At 39.9% G+C, this 15,659-nt stretch overlaps 1 protein-coding gene across 9 annotated transcripts in view; it reads left to right on the forward strand.

Moving 5' to 3' along the window:
* Positions 1-15,659, forward strand: part of PCDH15 (protocadherin related 15) — a 628,220-nt gene that overhangs the window by 62,724 nt on the left and 549,837 nt on the right. For 6 of the 9 annotated variants that reach the window (XM_053388594.1, XM_053388604.1, XM_053388605.1 and 3 more), the window contains exon 2: positions 4,495-4,719. The exons of the other annotated variants lie outside the window; for them this stretch is intronic. The gene's annotated coding sequence lies outside the window, so the exon portion shown is untranslated. The remainder of the gene's footprint in view (positions 1-4,494; positions 4,720-15,659) is intronic. 9 annotated transcript variants of the gene reach the window in all.

Raw genomic sequence — 15,659 nt, forward strand, 5'->3', positions numbered from 1 at the left:
TCCTGTGTAATAGAGACAACTTTATTTAAATCTACAGATGGTACTAACTTGGCTTTCCATGCCAAAATTGCCCTCTGGTCACGAGCTCATTCGTGAGCACCCTGACTAATAAAAATCCATGTGCAAGTCCCCATGATTCTCCAAAGGCAGGCCCTAACCTTGCAATTGCTCCAGTTTTGCTGGGTGAACCCAGCCCAGGTGACCCTGTTTTCAACTGCCTCCCCTTCTTTGGGTAGACCCTGCCCTAATGCCCCATGTTATGCACCTTAGGACAGGCACTTCCTTTCATCCAGTATGGATGGTAATATTTCCACCTTCCACACAAATCTACCTGCCATATAATTGCAGCAAGTTATCTGTGCAGAGCATAGGTGACCACTTTATCCTGGTAAGACTGATACCATGCAGGTCCCTCCCAAACTAATCTGGATGATACAAAAGATATCATTCCTGGACCTCAAAGAGCAACCCATTGTATCTTTGAGTGACCCTAAATGGAAGGGATGGGTGAGTTGTACTGTCCATCTGGCCGAACAGAACTGAAGCCAATCCTTGTGTTCAGGACATTATATAGGGCCCTCCAAAATCTCACCACCAAATCCCATGAGATCTAAAAATCCTGGATCTCGCCCGATTTTGGTTCAGTGGGCTCTCACAATGATGCAGAGCCCTCCAACCATTTTGAGAGACCTTTTGGGTGCATCATCTATGGGCAGCACATAACCCTATTACAGTGGTACCTCTGGTTACGTACTTAATTCGTTCCGTAGGTCCGTTCTTAACCTGAAACTGTTCTTAACCTGAAGCACCACTTTAGCTAATGGGGTCTCCCACTGCTGCTGCGTCGCGGCGGCATGATTTCTATTTTCATCCTGAAGCAAAGTTCTTAACCCGAGGTACTATTTCTGGGTTAGCGGAGTCTGTAACCTGAAGCGTCTGTAACCTGAGGTACCACTGTATATGAATCAAGGGTTGAAAGCTGCAGACTTAAGAACCTTGCTGGGCTTGTGTAAAAGTTTAGTCCCACAGTTGTAAAGGTAACGTCATCTCTTGACAACTAACACTAGGTTTTTGCATGGCTTGCTTAATGTTCTGAATTGTTATGCAAGCTGCTGTGAATATAATTATATGTTTGCAGTGTTGCTCTGCAGCTTGGATGCTGTGGTACTAGTATATTTATTTATTATAATTATTTATTATAATTATGCATATATGTGCAAATGTGAGGAGGGCATTTCTTTTGTATGTTGAGATGATTATTCACGTTTGAAAAACAGACGTTTTAAGAGGCAAATAGCCCCCAAGTTGCAGTTGTTTAAACAGTATTTTCCTCATAGCTGTGTTCACTTGCTACACTGAGATTTGCCATCTTGACAAGCCTGCTTTTGGAAGAAATCGTAAAAGAAAAATACACAAATGCCGCTCAATTTACACACACAAATCTGAGGAAAAAATGGCAAAATGCTAAGTTACAGATCCCAAACATTTACAACTGTTCTTTCAGTTACCAGGATTTTTCAGTTTGTACTATGGCCTGCTCGTGACAATTATTTTTACTGATTTTTAATAGACAGTTCAGATTTAAACTGTATATATTGAATTCCTAGTCAGCTACTGCGTCAGGTCGCCATTAATATTGGAACGATCCACCTCTAGATATAAAAATCCTGTCATCTGTACAATGGTACATCTTTGATCGTTGTGACAACTGTCTGGGACTGGGTGAGGCAAGGCTGCCTGGTGTTTGTACATGTGTACTGGTGGCTGCTTCTGTGGGTGTGGCCACAGGCCTTACAGGACTTGGTTCCACGTGTTTCAGTGTATTCTGCTGATGAAGGCTGGTGTGGTAAGGCAGCTACAACTTATCAAACAGCTATCAGGTTACCTTCCTTATTCGTCCTAACAACAATGCTTCTGTCAAGAGGTTTATCAACCTGCCTTTGCTCTGCCAGAATAGCAATGCTATCTGTCGTACATTCTTTAAGTGGAAATGGTTCAATAGCTGAACCTGCTTCTTCTTTGGAATGACTTTTCACTTCTCAGGTAATTGGATTCACTTAGAAACATTTTGATGTTCAGCTTATATGTTCTTCTGATCAATTTTAGACCATAATTGGAGGGACACATCTTTCGACAGCACTAATAATTCCTGGGGCTGAGTTTTTCTAGCTAGTTTTTTTTTAATTATTATTATATCTTAAGAGTGGAGTTCTGGTGTACAAGCACATTGTAGATATACTTGAAATGTACTGGGTGTGCCAGCTATTAGTGAAGTTGCTTATTGGGTAATCTTAAATTTGTTTACATAGGCACTATACCTATTTCTTTAATCATGTTTTACGACTGTGCTATCCTGTATGACATCCAAGCAATTCAGTATGTCTGGCTGTGCACACTCGGAGTATACTCTATAAGAAACATCATCATCATTATTATTCCTATTTTTATTATGGCTATCTACATGTGTAAGTTGCACATCTTTTGCTTTTCCTCGGGGGTGTTGGTATAAAGTTGGAAACTCCTGAATAAAAACCACAGTCAAAGTAAAGCTTACAAACATCAGAAAAGCATGGATCCAAGATTTATGGGCCTTCATGATTTTTTCCCCATAGTTTTAAAACAGGATGGCCATAAAAATCAACCAACATATCACATAACATATCTATGGGCATAAATGTTAACTGCCCTGTAGTTTTCAGGGGGGTCTCCCTGAAAAATTATGAGAATGTGTGCCTTGGATCCATGTTTCTACACTACGGCAGCACTGAAAAGTACCAGATGGCAATGGTGACAGTAAATATGTGTGAAGTGGTAGGAGACTTAGAGATGTCATGGGCACTGGGAGGAGCTTTCAAGAGTAGCGTTGCACTTATAAAGTTCCATGTTCTGAACTCTGGGAGAAGTTTTCAATATAGTTCTTTAACCTTGTTGGTCACTCCCCACCCCAACGGTTTACACAATTTTAAACATTTCTCTGCAAATGTGGAAGTTTTCAAACATCTGTTTTGTCTCATAATTTGAGAGCAGCAGTGATTTTAAGAAATTCTTCTTTGCATCTTGTTGCCCTCACTTTTTTTGTTTTCTTGTTAGAGGACCACTTGGAAAGGGCAGTCCAGCAACTCATCTGTGTTAGGAGATAAATTCAATGATTACTCTTTTTCTAATAATAATAATAATAATAATAATAATAATAATAATAATAATAATAATAATTTATTTATATCCCGCCCTTCCGCAGCCAAAGCCGGGCTCAGAGCGGCTAACAACAGTAAAATAATAGATACTACTTTCTTCCTTGTATAGCCTCTTTCTTTCTTTCTTTCTTTTACACTATGATGTAACTGTAATATTTATTCTTGTTCACCTTTGCCTTTCTTGGTCATATTTATGGAATGGTGCCACAGTACTTGGAAGAAGGTTATTTCAATGGCAATGTAGCTAGGAATTAGTTTTAAAAACATTTTTATAGTTTTAAAAGCATTTTTAAAATAGCTTTAGACTTTCTTTTTTGCCACTGCTATATCTGTAAGACCTCTGAAGGTTGTGTGTAATCACAATCCATTTTGTTTCCACTTATCTCACATTTGCAATACAACTTTCCTAACACTTAACTATGTGGACCATCCTAGGTAATGCGAATGCTCTGATTACACTGTTTTATACACATGTACTTGTTAACAGAAAGCCTGGGAATGTTCTTCACAAGAATGGCATTTTTTTATTTTAAAAAATGAAGAATTGCATGCATTTAGGGATGTAATAGACCCCAGAGAATACTAGTACTAGTACCAAAATTGGATGCTTCTGTGGATGGTGCCAGTATATTGTTTAGTTTAGCTGGCCATTACACACCCACACCCACACACCCAAAAAGGGCAAATGCAATGCATACAAATAAAATAAATAAATAAATATAGCCACAAAGTAGCACAGGACTTAGTTGTATCTGGATGGAGTCAGAAAATTCTTTCAGCTGTCTTGTTTAAAACTCCAATTTTTGGACATACAGAGAGAGACAGAAGACTGTCCAATATTTTATAGTGTGGTGTAATTACCACATCTGAGTGATGTATGAAAATTGTGTGATGTGCAAAGGAAGACTGTGGATATCTATTGGAGGTGTATCTCCTAAATGAACCAAAACCTCCCGATTCCCAACTTTGAGAGGTGGGGGTGGGGTGGGGGTGGGAATTAGTCTGCTGCAATTGTAGAATCTGAAATAGGAGGCAAAATGTGCAGGTACCTATTCTTTTCTTTGTGTGAGAGAAACTAGCCTGCACCACTCCCCCCCTCCACTCCCCAGCCCCATGTAAAGAATATTGCAAGACAACTATGGTTATAGTACTGGCCCAAATTAGGCATCTTCCTGACTTGAAGCAATCACCAGCTGATACGCTGCTTAAAATCTTGCATTAGTAGAGCAATCTCATCTTATGCATTGAGGTTTCCTTTATCCTGTTGCTTTTTGGCTGAAATGGATTCTTCTTTTCACAGGCACTATCCTTTGTTGGTTTGCTCTAAATGTGTTTGCTGCTGTCAAGTGACAGGAGATATGCTATGAAGACGGGGCTCTAAGAAGCAAGCAGAAGTCTTTTTAGTAGTTCACATATACGAAGGTGATAAAATAAAGAATTAGCAACCCAGGATACAACGTCTTTTCCTCATAGGAAACTCTTGTACAAAGAAGGAAATATAGCTGTCACCACCTAAGAGTAAAACGTGAGTTTTTGGATTTTTAGTTGCCTTTTAAGCATTGATTAATTGCAGTTTTATATGTATGAAATATATCTGAGGGTTTCTACTTGCTGAAATTTTAATGAATGTGTGAATCTTCTTTACCTTCCTACTTTTGCCAAATCTCTTTCTCTCTCTCTCTTTCTCTTTTGGTACAAATAATATAAGGTTATTTGTAATGCTTTACAATTGGGGTCCACAATTCTTGACTGGTCTGGCTGCAGGAATGGGGGTTGGCAGGGCAGGCCCAAGACTTTTTGCACCTCAGGCACACCACAAAATGGTGCAGGCCTCCCCACCAGGGAAGAAGCGGTCTGTGAAAATCTACACCAGGAACACAAGTGGGAAGACAAAAGCAGTGCCTCCTATTGGCCAAGAGGCCACATTAGAGGCAGCATTGGGGGTAGGGCTCCAATCAGGTCTCCAAGGAATGCATCACAGCTGTTGCGTCCAACTCTGCAGTGGGCACTGCATTCCATAGAAGCCGGATCTGCTGCCTCTGTGGATCCTGCTGTCTGAGGCAGTTGCTTCAGCTTGCCTCATGGATGGGCCAGCCCTGGGGGTTGCGGTACTTGCTGATTTAGCTACTCAATAGCTAAGGTGTTCTGGGTACTTCTCAATGCAGTGGCTATGTGTACCTGCTTAGATAATCCCTACCCACCTCTGTGGTTCCAAACATGGGATGCAAGGCTCATGTCTTGTCACTTTTGCCAAAGTGGATGCTATGATGCCTGTTTTAAAACTCATGTAACTCTCATGTGCATATCTGCAAGCAGAGCTATAACCTGAAGCACTTGCTGGTGTGTGTAAAATAGACACCGTACATCAAACCCTTATAGAAATGATAATAATTTCATATTGGTTCACATGTTCAGCTGCAAATTTTTGAGCACCGGATGATCAGCTTTTGGGACAATGGGCTGAATCAAGGGTGGGGAACCTTCCTCAGTCTGAGGGAAAAATTCCCTTCTGGGTAATCTGGGGTTACATGTCAGTGGCGGTGGTGGGTGCAAAATTAGGCAGAGAAGTCATGTGACTCTTACCATTGTACGAAAGGCTACATTCCAGCCATGCAGAAGTCAGACTGGTATGCAAGAGGCTTGGTCACAGCTCCTTGAGCAAAGCGAAATGCAAAAGCAGGCTGGGAGGGGGTGGAGCAGGGCCTGTCAGAGGTTTGTCATCTGGAGGCAGTCCGAAGAGCTAGATAGGGAGTCCTGAAGTTCCCCACCTCAGACAGGCACCTAATGATGAGGAACATCCATCTCAAATATGTTTCCAGTCCTTGTTCAATGATAACATGGAAATAATGAGCTTTGAGGTGTATTGCTGTGATAATATGTGCCCTGGTGCAAGGCAACTGAGAGTAGTTTTGTTCCCAGCTTCATTCAGCTACAAACAGCTTTATTCCGCAGTACCTAGAAATTTGCTCAATTGCAATCAAATATAAGACAGGGCACTTCCAGGAAAGCAGGAGAAATATGCAGAATCTGAAGAATAAATAACTGAGGTATGAACATTGTTTACTAGCTTCTAGATTTAAGAACAATAGTAAAAAGAGTGGAGCATATCAAAAGCACAGATTGGAGAGAAATGAGTGGTCCAGCACAGGATCTCTGCGAAAAGGAATTATTACCTTTCTTCCTCACTTCTCATCCACAACATTTTCTTGCTCTTCAAAACACTATATGTGTATTAATGTGTTTAATTGCAGTGAGCAAACTCGGGTGGAATCTACACACATATAAACACTGTTCTGAAAGTGCTTTTTTAAAAAAGTGTTTTTAAAAATGCGTTGAATTTTCCGTAAGGTTCACCATCTCCATCTAGTGTCACATTGTATATTGAACTTAAAACACACTTAAATATAGCTGAATCCTAGCTTCCTGTGGATTAAATATGAACTATAGTTGATGGCCATAGAAGCTTTCCAGAATCTGAGACAGTTTGATGTAGATGTATGAATTTTAATTTGGTAAAAGAATTAAATTAAGTAATTGTCCCCTTGGTTTTCTCAGTAGTACCTAGTATTGAACTTTTAATGCTACCATAAAACTTAGTGCAATTATTTTTAACACAGCAGATTGCCATATTGACATGAATTTTCCTTTTCGTTCTGACCTCATGTACATTCTGACCTGTCTGCTTTTTCACCTTCTTTGGCAAGAGCTAATATGTAATGGAGACCATAAAAAGAATTCAGATTGGCAATTTCTTGTCACAGAATAAATTGATAAAATTAATTTTAAGAAAGCCAATTTTTGAATATATTTCTTATTCTAGTTAGTCTTTGCAATTGCGTTCTCTCTCTGTCATAGAAAAGAAGCATGAGGAGATTAGAGAATGGGCAAAGAGCTTTTTTAAATGTGCTGTATGCTTTAATAAAATCATAGCAAACTGAATGTTGACTTTAATGACAATGGTATGGTAGCACTCTTTCACTGCTCCCCTTGCCCTTGGTATTTAAATATAAAATTATGAAGCAGTTTACAATGAGTAGTTTGATCATGAATTTGATTAGTATTATTCAGCTACAGACTGTTGAGAAAACTTAAGTATGCTTATGGTAGTATTCAACACAGGCATGCCTCTGCTATATTAGCCCACGGATCTGTGAACAATAGAGCTGAAATCATGAAGCCCAGTTAGTTCTAATCACTAGTATGTAGGCAAGAAGCTTATCACTGCCCTTGGTGTTGTGAATTGATGGGTTTGTGGCATGTTTTCAAATTAAGGATGAACAATAATAATAATAGGGAATGAGTCACCACTCTGAAGTGAGTCCAAGGGGACGTTTCTCATCTCTAGATACTACTTTTATGTTAGTGTTTTCAAATGAATGTTGGTTTCATTTGGAGTCTAGGTAGGCAACTGCATTCATGATCCTACATGACATCTTCAAAGTAGATAGACATGAACAATTAATTACAGGATTGCCATTTGTCAGCAATGAGTTGTGAGTGCTAGTGAAGATAAGAGTCCGGGAATCCAGCCATATTTACAAAGGTTTATTGCCTCTTTGAAGCTATTTACAGAGCAGTTCAAAGTTCGACTTGTTCATGGCCGGTCAGTTGTCCCGAGTGGCTTTGCTTTCGTTTTTGGCCAGCATAACCACCTCTGAAGCCCGGCCCCCCTCCTTCCTCTCTGACGAGAGGTACTTGGCCCTGGAAGTGCCTCCTTCCTCTCAGATTCATTACCTCCTGACAGCCCTTCGTCATCTTCCCCGTCCGATGAAGAGCAGCTGCTTATTAACGGAACTTTCTCCTGCTAAGTTCCCATTCCCTCCCCCTTCTCTGGCTCCAGTTCCCTGACACCATTCTTATGTAAATGGCAATTCCTTTGGGTATTGGTAGGACAGGTACATTAAGGTGCTCTAGATACAAAGGTCAGGGAGGCATAAGACCAAAAGACGTGTGTGGGTTAAAACAGCAAGGTAGGCAGAGTTGGCATGGCTCTGTGGCATGGATCTGTTTTCCACTTTGAACCTCCAGTGTCCTGTTCAAACAAAACCCGTCCCAGAATGTTTGATGAAGAGTTAGCCTGCTTTTCACTGAAAGACAAAAACCTCACAACCACGACCAATAAGTCATTGAGAGTAAAATTTCTTTCTGGCCCTAAAAACCAGAAGCCTCTTAAAGCCTAAACTGAGGGGGCATGGGGTGAGGAAGCTGGATGAGGGAAAGTCTGATTTTGGCATATGGCAAAGGCTTTCAAGTGGCTTTTGCTTCACCCCTCTCCCTCTGATCTTGCAAGGCCTCATGAAAGCAGATGAGGTATTGCAAGATTCAAGGGAAGATTGGGTCTCCCTCTGTGTTGTAGCTCCTCAACACAAATTGGTCCCCGGTATGCAGGAGTGCACAGAACGATGAGTTGTTGGGATTTTTGTGCCTTCAACCTGTTAAAACATAGATTTGCTTTTAGTATTATTGGATAGAGCTCTTTTGATAGTTGATTAAAAGGAATTACTTGCCATTTACGTAAGTGGCAGGACTATCTTGGCTGACCATTCAATATTATGTGGGCCTTCCCTTGCAGACTGTCATTGGACAAATCTTATTTTTAAGTTGTGACAAATTTAAGAAGTGACAACTGTGGTGTACATGCAAACAGGAGAAATATAATAAAGTTGAATCATACAGATTTCTCTTCTTAAATTGCCTTGATTATCTGAATATTTCAGATGTCTCATAAGATCATGTGACTTATTAAGGTCATTTTTCATTGGATAGGAATATATATATATCATGTATTTTCTATGGGCATATTAACACTCACAAACTAGTAATTATGAAATAAAAGTAGTTATTTTTGTTTTTGTTTAGAGATTCATATCCTGCCATTCAACATGTTGCTAGTAGCACCAGAAAGAACTAGAGTAATCTTACAAAACAATATTAGATCCAAGAAGAATTTGGGGAATTATTTATTTATTTGTTCTCCAAAACCTGCCTGATGGAGGGATCTGGGCAACTTGGAAGAGTGTCACAATTTGTCTCTCTTTTTAATTGGTCCTAAATTGGACATATATATTTGGATAGGAAACAGGGTTTGAATTGTTTTTTTTATTTTAAATCCTATTCTCATAAGAAAAGGAATAACTATGTCTTCTCACAATGATCATTTTATATTATTTATTGGTAAAATTAGTTTAGCTGGAAATTGAATAGTACTTCTTTGCCTTCTGTTATTTCCTCTCTCTGTTGAGAAGTAAGCTGTTATACCTTTCTTCTATGGAAGTTTACTGTATATGGGATAAGATGTCAGGCATAATTAGACAAAATGACATTGTGCAGCCCAGTAGAGAATATCCATCTTTCAGAAACTTCAGAACTGGTCTTCTCTTTTAGACAGCTCAACATTATCACTTGTTCTCCAGACCACAGCTGACAGACTTTGCTCATATCACAGAAAGTTCAGACCTCATTGGCTCGCTGTCTTTGTGCTACAAGAACGAGAGTTTTATATCACATGAACGGCATCATTTTGGCTTCTGTGGATTTTTTCTCTCCCACCCACTCGTTTTTAATATATCTTTTTATTGTAAGCATATGAATGAGTCAATCTGATGGCAATCTCATCTCGTCCAAGTAAATTTATCGTAATCAAAAGGGAATATTTTAAATCTTTATGTGATTATTTTAATAATGAATTTAATTGCCACGTTGCATATAAATTTGTGAATTTGCAACACTAAATTAATCTCTATTGCATAAATCATCAAATGTAATTTTTAATTGTTACAGTAATGCTCCTGCATTAATTTTTTTTCTTGCATTGAAAACATGTGGTTCTCCTAGCATTGAGAAATAAAGATGTTCAGTATGCCGGTTGTGATAACTTTTTCTTTCTTGTGACAATCACTGTTATGCAGATTGTAAGTAGGTTTCCTCCTTCACAGGAAACACAGTAATCAAAGAAGCAAAGATGGGGGGATGTAAAAGCATCAGGAGCAGGGGGGTTTTTCAGTCGGAACTCACTGAAACTCAGTTCTGGCTCATCTTTTTCTAGAAAAACAGGAGTAAGTATAAAAATTAGTGAAAACAAACAGTAAATACAAGCACAAATAACCAGTTTTGCAAATACTTTCTTTGCCTCACTTTCTAATTATTTTCTCTTTACTTACTGCAGTGATTGCTCTCCAAGTATTGTTGAACGCCCAACTCCAATCAGCCCCAGCCAACATGGTCAATGACTGGGGATGAAGGGGGTTGTAGTCTAGCAACAACCCTTTCCTTTTAGCAGTTAACCATAGCTTTATATTATGTGTACAGTGGCACAAGTGGGATCATCCTTAGAATGGTCCTGGTTGCAGGCAGGCCCCCAGCCCTGTTCCTCGCTCCACCCTGGTGTGGGCAGAGTAGCGCTTTCATGCCAGGGTGGCATCATGATCACCCTAGGCCTATTGGCCAATCATTTTGAGCGGGGAGATTGTCGGGGGTTTAAAAGCAGCAGTGCGATGTGGGCCATGCACCTGCTTTGCGCTGCTGAACACCCGCCCACTCGCCCTGTAATTTTATATGTTCTCTGGCCTTGCTTTGGACGTTGGTTGGTCGCCTGTCTTGGGTCACGGGCCAGGTAGGAATTTTTCCGTTTGGCAAATTGGCACGGGCCACTTGGTTTTCTCCTACCTCTTAGCAATCGTCACAACTTAGTAAGGTTTGGCGGTTAGGCATTGGCTCATTGATTTGTGGGGAAGGGGAGGTCAGCCTTCGCCTGCCCCTCCATTGACCAAGGGTATTCCATTAAAGGAATCCAGGGCCTGGATCCTATCTGAAGTCTGCTTGAGGGGCTAGGGATATGCCAGGCCTCTGGAGACACTGAGGAGAGCTACAGGCAGGTTCCCCCGATGTGGCTTCCTCTTTGGGTGGTTTACCCTTACTGACTTCCTGTAAAGGGGGCAGGAGTCCAATATAGTCCTTTGCCAATGCCTAAGCCAATAGCGCTCACATTTCTGTAATTCAATAAAGTTGTGGCCTAAAATTCGCCAATAACCTTAGACTAAATATTCTGTGTCCGTGTGAATTTATTTTAACAAGGGGCTGGTCTGGGGGCCTTGCCACGCAAACACTGCTGAATTAAAACCAGGGTTCCTTTTCAATCAGAAATATTATAATGGAGGATTGGGGGGTGGGAGTCAATATGGCATGCATTCTTTCACATAGGTGTCACATGAAGTTATGAATCAAGCATTAACTTGATTACACAGCCCACATTCTGATGTTTGGGGGGTGAAGGAAGTGTTTTTTTAAAAAGTCTCAGTGCGAGACTCATGCTTCTACTTCTATGGAACCCATAGGTGTTACTTTATACACAAGATGCCTTCATTGTGCCTCTGTTGCTTTTAACATTTTTGTCTGAAAAGATTTAACAGGTACCAGTGTGTGGGTCTGACTGAGAAATAAGCAAATGAATAACTTTCAATTCTTTTTTTGTTAAATGCATTGAAAGTCCACCTTTTAGGATAAAACTTCCCAAGGTGGCTTTGAACACTAGTATGTATTATATATTATCCATATAGACTGTAAACCAACAATGAACATTAAAACACTCTGATCAGTAATTAATTGTGCTTAGTTGCTATTGCAAGACACCCATGCAGGTAAGCGGTGACTAAGCTGTTTTGAAACCACAAACAAAAGGTGATATAGAGAGAACTGCACAGGATGAGCTGTTGCTTACCTTCAAGTTATGTTCTGCCTCTTCTGTTGCTTATATCTCTTATACAAGAAGGTGCTATTAGTGCTGTCATGTGGATCATACTGGAGAGGATCTCTTGCCTGTTTCCCCCCCTGCTTATAGTCTTGCATACACCCATTACTGAGAAAATCATGTAATTCAAACAGCAAAGTAATCTTAAATTAGTTCTCTATTTTGTTTTTTCCTTGGCGTTGTTGTTATCCACCATTATCCATCAACATACCTACTTTTCTGTTATGTCAGTTATACTTCTTATACAAGGAAATGCCATTAGCTCTGCTGCATGCATCATCCTGTATACAATGTGTCTCAATGTTTTCCCGCTCTTTGTATTGCACAAGCCTATTACCAAGAAAGGTAAGATATACTTCAAAGGAGCAAAGTAGTCTTAGCAATGTCAGGGAATAATGAAATACACAGCTTATTTTATTATCTGTCATCAAGAGGGCTGCAAGATATATCCGTACACCATAACCATAGTGTTGTCCCCCCCTCCAAAAAAAAGCCCTTAGTTTAGTACACACATCACTCAGTTGTGGGAATTCATTTACAATTCCTTTGCATTGATTTTTGCCTTAGTATTGACATTGGACTCTTAAGTTTATGGTGTTATCCTCTGTGGGCCACATATAACTCTGACAGCTCAAACACACACAGAGAGAGATACAACTAGAGTTGGCTGGAAGCTATTCGGTGTCATATATTCTTACATATGTGTGTGTGTTTGTGTTCAGTAACTTTCGGTTTGAGGTCTTTGATTTCCTTCTTCTGTAGACATGTCCGCAAAGCCAGAATGAGATGTTTTATAAAGACTTGAACAACATATTATTTACCAGCTATTATTTGCCTATCCATGCATTACTTCTGTCTAGAACCAGACAGAAAGCATTCATTATTTACAGGAAGAGAAAACCAAAAAGTAGAAAATGAAACTTTTAAAGGAAGGGGGTTGTAGCTTAAGCTCAAATGTAAGATATGCTGAGAAGCAAAATGATGTGTGTGTGTGTGTGTGTGTGTGTGTGTTTAGTGTGTACACATACACTTGCCTGTCTTCCCCGAGCTATTGCCAGAGTTCAAACTCATACATTTCAGATACCTACATTGCTATAAAGCACATTAAATCCCCAAGATTATTCTCACCCACTCTTCCTTTCTCCTATGAAGCAATATTCACTCAGTGGGTTAAATTTGTGATTTGTAGTTACTGAAAACCCTAGTTAATGAAAAGCGTTCACAACATTGGGTTTTAGAGTGCTGATGATAATGTGTTCCCTGGAAGGCAGATTTTTAAAGCCTTTCAATAAAGAATTAAAATCTGGCCAATGGTACAGTATGGGGAAGCAAACACCACAACATATTGGCCAGCTGTTTGAATGGGAAACTATAAGGGAATGGGAAAACTAGAGCATGTGGGGCAGTCATATATGTTAAGCGTGTATTTGCATCAGTCATATGTACAAAGGCCTTACTCTTACACAGAATGGAGTGTATTGACCGACCTTTCCTTGCTCGGTTGCCTTAAGCAGTTACCCTCCCCCCACTCTAGCTCCAGTACTGGAAATGAGCTGTGGTAGAAACAAACTGCTATAGAATGCAGTTATGTTTCAGGTGAAGGGTGCAGGTTTCCCCTCCCCGCAAAACACACAAAACCATGCACTTTTTGTTTGTTTGTTCAGAGAGTACAGTCCATTACTGCGTTATATGTGGAGGGGACAAACTCATGGCATATATTAAACACTTATTAAATATACAGAAAGTCGGACCATTCACCATTTAGAACAGTACAGTGGTACCTCGGGTTACATACGCTTCAGGTTATATATGCTTCAGGTTAAGAACTTTGCTTCAGGATAAGAACAGAAATCGTGTTCTGACGGCGCGTGGCGGCAGCAGGAGGCCCCATTAGCTAAAGTGGTGCTTCAGCTTAAGAACAGTTTCAGGTTAAGAACGGACCTCCAGAAAGAATTAAGTACTTAACCCGAGGTACCACTGTATTGTCTACTCTTCTTGGCAGGGACTCTAAATTGGCCAACCCCCCTGCAATAGGTTACCTTGCCTCCGGTGACCTTGCCCCTTCCCTGTGGGAAATTCCTATCAGAGTCTCTTTCAGGTCATGGAGGGTTAGAGCAAGCTCACCCCTGCTAATGGCAGAAGTGCTACTTGACACATCCACGCCCCAGTAAATTTCCCTGATAGAAGCTTTGACATAGGCAATGTGAAGTTTTCATTTTTCCATGCTCTGCTTAGTAGGTTCCTTTGCATGCTCTCTTCAACTGATTTGGTTTCATTATCCTGTTCTTAGGTAATCAAAATTTTATATCCATTCTGATGATTGTATCTTCTGAAGTGATTTTCCAGATTTTCTCATCAGGATGAAGTAGTGCCTGTCCTGTCTTATGATAGCCTTTATAGCCTGTCAAGTGTTCTACAAGGCATGCTAGTGGAGATGTGCATATGTAGTGGTGATGGTATGCATGACTATGCAAGCCACTGTTTGAAGTCAAACCATTGTATTGGGTTGTTATGCATCTTGCACAATGTGATAGCAAACTAAATTAATCAAATGTGTTGCAAATCTTACTTTTTTATTTTTCTTTTAAAAATGATCCACAGTGATTAGGGCACAGGTGACAGACAGCTTTTAATTTCTCTCTGAAACAGTAGGTGGAGGAAAGCTGGGAAGTTAAACCATCTGATGATAACTTTAAGTGCTAAATTATGGTATTATTTGTTACAAAGCATTAATTACTGTAGTATGTTTGTAGATCCAATGGCTAAGATCTGAAGGACTATTTAAGGCCCAGCAAAGCTATTATTTTATTTTATTTTTGTTTATTTGAAGAGGTGGCACAATTCCAGATCACAATCCACTTTTTAAACTTGCCAAAGAGCGTTTTGACATATGCCACGGCTGCTGCTGCTGCCTATAGGAAATTGAAGTTGTGCAGTTCATTGGATCCTAACTAATGCATTAATTGCTGCAGCATCCTCTCTGTATATTCAAGTGGAAGTTCTGTTGTTATTTTGCAGGGAGGGCTTTCTTTTTATTCTGCTTTCTTGTAATTTGAATCCATTTGGTTTGTGTCCTATCCTTTAGTGCATCAGAAAGCAAGCATGCTCTGCCTTCTGTGTGACAGTCCTTCAGACATTTGAAGATAGCTATCATACCACCTTTCAGTCTTCTCTTTGCCAGGCTAAAATACCCAATTTCCAGCTTATATTGTATTAGTCATATTTGTTCATGTTTGCGATTCTTATGATAAACTCGCAATAAGATGTGTTTCTGATGTGGTGTTTTCTTTTTGCAATGTTCTTCTTAACATTAGTGTTATAGACCATGAGGTGATAATGAAAAACCTATAGTCATCAATTATATTGGGATAATTTATTGTAAAGAAAGTAAGATCCATAGGCTTGGATCTGAATATCTACTAGAATGATCAGAAGCACTTTTACTTGTACACAGGGTAGTCTAGCACCAATTTCCCTCTTGACTACTTGCTACCTGAAAAGCACAGGAGATGCAGCCTGTGGAGAATTGGTGATAATCGCCCTGCAGCAGGAATGTCTCTTCTACAGGGTTTGTTAATAGGTGAATAACTTACTGATAATGTTGATCCGCACTTCTCTCCACCCCCCCCCCCCCCGCAAATGCTGCAAGTAGGTCTCCTAAAGCAAATAATTTGTGGGAGCTTGTGAAAATAAAATATGTTTTGAATAATAATTTCAAA

Source organism: Podarcis raffonei, chromosome 5, assembly GCF_027172205.1.
Source record: "Podarcis raffonei isolate rPodRaf1 chromosome 5, rPodRaf1.pri, whole genome shotgun sequence".
NCBI classification, from domain to species: domain Eukaryota; kingdom Metazoa; phylum Chordata; class Lepidosauria; order Squamata; family Lacertidae; genus Podarcis; species Podarcis raffonei.